This window comes from Rattus norvegicus, chromosome 8 (assembly GCF_036323735.1).
Source record: "Rattus norvegicus strain BN/NHsdMcwi chromosome 8, GRCr8, whole genome shotgun sequence".
Classification (NCBI taxonomy): Eukaryota; Metazoa; Chordata; class Mammalia; order Rodentia; family Muridae; genus Rattus; species Rattus norvegicus.
Genome location: NC_086026.1, coordinates 105,853,430 through 105,858,282, shown reverse-complemented (window position 1 = coordinate 105,858,282; position 4,853 = coordinate 105,853,430). Strand labels below are relative to the sequence as shown.

The window sequence follows — 4,853 nt, the reverse complement described above, 5'->3', positions numbered from 1 at the left end:
CCTGTCCCACCCCAACACAATTTTGTTTTTCCTGCTGGGCTTGAACGCTTAGATTTCTGGGGTCAAATGATCAATCCATCTCGACTTCCCAAATGGTTGAGAGCATGGGTTTGCGCCCCCAGAGCTGGGTGTCCCCTTTAACCTGGTACAGATCTCTGTGGTCTTTGCTGCCTTGTAGGCATTAATTCTTTACCTGTTTCGCCTTTGTCGGAGCTTGAAGTCGAATGCAGGACCTCCTCCATGCCAGGCAAGCATTCTCTGCCCCTGAGAGTAAGTGCCCTGAGATGGCCCAGCACAATAGCAGCGTTCTGCAGGCCTGGCCTTTCCTCTTTTCTTTGACCTTCCTCCTGTGACTTGGCTCAGATTTTACTGTCGTCGTTGGCCACAGTGAACCAATAAGAAGAGACCTGGAGGTGATGTATCCTGAGAATGTGGCAATGTGTGACTTGCTTGCCCCAGAAAGTACTCACCTTTTCTAGACACATAGGGCCTCAAGAATATAAATGTATGATAAGATATCTGGCTTCTCTGAAGTCTGAGGCAGGAGGATTAACTGAGCATCCTGAGACTCACCCAGGAGTTCAAGCTCAGTTTCAGCAGTGTGAAGAGATTGCTGTATAAAAAGGGGGGAAAAACACACAAAGATATATGTATATATAATATATCATATATATATCAGTATATATCATATATATCACAGTAAAATAAAAGAAAAATACACAAAATTTAAACTTATATATCATATATCACAATACTATATACAATATTGTGATATATGTATATATTACAAAATGTAAGAGAAAAAAAGGACTGAAGTCTGTTGAATTAAAAATTGCAGGGGGCCGGCCTTCGAGCGACAGGGACGCAAGATGGCAGCCACCACAGGCTCGGGAGTAAAAGTCCCTCGAAATTCCCGACTGTTGGAAGAGCTGGAAGAAGGCCAGAAAGGAGTAGGCGACGGCACAGTTAGCTGGGGTCTGGAGGACAACAAGGACATGACGTTCACAAGATGGACAGGCGTGATAATTGGGCCTCCACGAACAATTTATGAAAATCGAATATACAGCCTTAAGATAGAGTGTGGGCCTAAGTATCCAGAAGCACCCCCGTCTGTGAGATTTGTGACAAGTCAACATGAGCGGTGTGAGCAGTTCCAATGGAGTGGTGGATCCACGAGCCACGGCAGTGCTGGCACAGTGGCAGCATTCCCACAGCATCAAAGTCATCCTGCGGGAACTGAGGCGCTTGATGATGTCAAAAGAGAACATGAAGCTGCCACAGCCACCAGAAGAACAGTGTTGCAGCAATTAGTCACCAAGGCCCCGGCCTCCCTTCCCCATCCAACCCAAGTCTTCATTTTCCACAGTAGTGAATTTTCTAGATCCATCTGTAGACCTCAAAGTACTGGAGAGGAAGCCCCGCTCAGACTTCATCCTGAGACACTGCTCTGATACTAACTTATGGTCCATTTGAAAATCCTAAGTTGTGCTGTGTAACATCATCTGTCCAATGTAACCGCTGACTGCCTGGTTGAACTTCTGAGATCAAGAAGGTGTGCTGAAATCGGTTTCCTTTGGGAGCAGTGGACACAGCTAACGCAACTGTGAACAGACACATCTCACACAATCACCTGCTGCTGGCACTCGGCCTGGGTCTGCCTTTGCCCGCCCCGCCCTCCGCCACAGCTATGTGGTGGCCCTTAGAATAGATGGGGAGGCTTCAGGGAGCCATGGGACTGACCACCGCTGGGCTTGGGGCGCTCTGGCTGCACCCCTGCTTTCTTAAGTCTTAAGTGATTGCCCCATCCAAGCCATGGTCCCCACTCCTCCACTCCCACCCTTGGCCAAAGCTTAGATTGTAACCTCCCTTCCCTCTGAAATTGGCCGTGGGTGAGGAACTCAGGGCTTCCCGTCTCCCCACCTTTATCAAAGGGTGCTGCTTTCCCCTCCTCAGGTCCCTTGTTGCCCGTCACCACCCAACACTTGCTGTGGCCAGAAGCCACCAGATGAGGTTGGAAGAGCCTGGCCTCCCTCACTTAGCTCCGGACCTGCCACCAGCCTGGGAAGGGAGTGCGGGGTCCTCGGCCCTGCCACCACCATCAGCCCTTAAGCTTTGAGCTCAGATCTAGAGGTGAACAGAGCAGGCACAGGGCGACTCAGACTGGTCAGCGCTCAGGGTCCTTGGATATATGCCTAGAGAAAGGCCATGCGGAGAATCCTCGGTGTACACGGTTCTGAGTTTGTTCCTTTTCCCATAATTGCTTTGCTTTTACACTTTGAAGAGGTTTGAACAGGGCTCTCAATCACCCTGACCACCCATCGGATCTGGTGTGGAGCCTGACAGCTGGAATAGAGGCCCTGACCCTGCAGACTCAGGTTTCAGTGTTGTTCCTCAGACCCTCGGTAGGGACCCAGAGGAGCTCTGTGTCACCACGTTCTCAGTTTGCAGATCGTTTACAGATCGGTGGGCCTGGCTCCTGGCTCATTGCCATGCTCCCCACTCTGTTCAGGACCACTAAATGTACCGAAATAAAAGCAATTCGTTTGTGTTGCAAAAAAAAAAAAAAAAAAAAAAAAAAAAAAAAAAAAAAGAAAAGAAAAAGAAAAATTGCATTTAGCTGGGCTTCAGTGGCACATGCCTTTAATCCTGGCAGAGGCAGGCAGATCTCTGAGTTCAAGGCCAGCATGATCTATAAAGTAGGTTTCAGGACAGCCAGGGCTACACAGAGAAACCCTGTCTTCAAAAAACCAAACCAAACCAAGACAAAACAAAGCAAATTGCATGTAATTTACTCCCAGGTCAAGAAATGGTTTGTCCGGTTCTCTAAAACAAATGTTTTTCTGTATGAAAAAGGGAAGGGCTGACACAGAAAGAGGTGGGAAGGGGAGGAGTCATAGCTGCACGCCCCTGCCACCACCGAGCCACCATGCATTCCCTCCACAGTGAACCGTACTTCCTCAGAGAGGGAGCCACAGGAAGCCCTTCTTCCTCTAAGTTGTGTCGTGCCAAGTATTTGGTCACAGCACCACGAAAAGTAGTAAGGCAATACTCTTCCTATAACTATTGTGGGTAGGGATAAGAGAAGGAAGAAGGGAAACAAGAGGAGGAATGGAGGAGAGGAACCGAGAAGAGGAACCAAGAAGGGGAATCGAGAAGGGGAATCGAGAAGAGGAATTGAGAAGGGGAATCGAGAAGGGGAATCGAGAAAGGGAATCGAGAAGGAAGAGGAAAGCAAGCCAGCTGTTTGTGCTGTCGCATGTCTGCGACCCAACACTGGAGACTGAAGTAGGAAGACTGCTGCAGGTTATGTTGCTTCTTGCCGGTTCCCGAATCTCACATAAATGGTGTCCTTCAATAGGCCACTTTCTGAGTCAGGACTTTTCCAGCTACTGACGTATTTGCAATGACTTCCACGATTGGAGGAATGGTAGCTTGATTTTCATTGCTGTCTGGCGGGCATCTCTTGTATGAATGAGCTGCAGTAGACTTCTTTGTTCCGGGACACTGCAGGTTTCTAGTTGAGACCGTGATGGGAAATGGTGCTTTGGCAATTCCTCCCGCGCTGAATCAGAGGTCATTTTTACAAACACACAGGTGTTTTCCCTCTCTCTCAACTTTCCAGAAACAATGTTTTCCCTACAAACACACCCTTCCCCATTCCTTACCACCTTGACTGTGGTTCCGCTGGAAATATTAAAACCCTGCTGCACAAGCCAGGGACCTTGACTTAGTAAAGAAGTAGGAGGTCAAAGCCTTCCTGGAGGCCTCCCTTCCTTTCTGCTTCTGATTCGACTTACGATAACAATAGCAACGCAACACACACACACACACACACACACACACACACACACACACTACTTAAAAGCATGATAGGAGTTCTTATTCACTTCCTTCAGGTCTGGGGGAAATGGAGGGGAAAGTGTTGGGTTTTGTGGTATGGCTGACAATTGGGCCTGGGCTTTTGGAAACCTGGAGCTGCAAGAGTGAGGTTCAGAACTGCAGAGGGGAGGGGCGAGGCGAGGCAGCAGGCTGTATTGCCTGATATCAGGGCTTCTGCCTTCTCCAGTAATTTTGGGGAAGATCGTGGAGCCAACAGCTGCAGCCCATGCAAGAAGGTCAAGGAGCTGGGTGGGCCAGCAGCAGCATGCTGCACCAGGGCTCGTAAAAGGTGGGCCTGAAGAAGCTGCAGGCAGGGTGCCGAGCCACAGTGTGTGTGGCAGGCTCTCTGACCTGCCCACTATTTGCTGCTGAGCTCCTGATTAAGGCTGGGTAGAGTAAGACCTCCCTGCAGGGATTGAGCCAGCCCCCGAGACTCTCTCTGTAGCCAGAGGCTTCCGGGGGTCACCCCAGAAAGGAACCACCCAACCACTGGCGCTAGTTTTGTGTTTGCAGTCAGCGCCACTCCTGGGTGAGTGGTCTTGGGTTGGATAAGACAGCAAACTGAGCAAGCCAGGAGAAGCCAGTAGTCAGCGTTCCTCCACAGGCTGTCCATATTTCAGTTCCTGCTTCCAAGTTCCTGTTTCTGTTTTGAGTTAATACTCTGACTCCACTCAGTGATGGAGTGTTGTCTGCATGTGAAAGATGAACCAGTTCCTCTCCAAGATGCTTTTGATGAAACCTTTCCTCTTCAAGATGCTTTTGATGAAACCTTTCCTCTTCAAGATGCTTTTGTACGATATTTTATCAGAGCCATAGGAAGCTAATTAGAACATCTTTTGACCTCCACACATCCATAGTGGCTTGCCCAGCACTCATAAGGCCTCTGTTTCATCTCCAGCACTACACACACACACACACACACACACACACACACACACACACACACACACAAAGAGAGAGAGAGAGAGAGAGAG

At 49.1% G+C, this 4,853-nt stretch overlaps 1 pseudogene; it reads left to right on the top strand.

The window, feature by feature from the left end:
- The first annotated feature begins 844 nt into the window (after window positions 1-844).
- On the top strand, window positions 845-2,263 carry Ube2v1-ps21 (ubiquitin conjugating enzyme E2 V1, pseudogene 21; annotated as a pseudogene).
- Window positions 2,264-4,853: the final 2,590 nt, after the last annotated feature.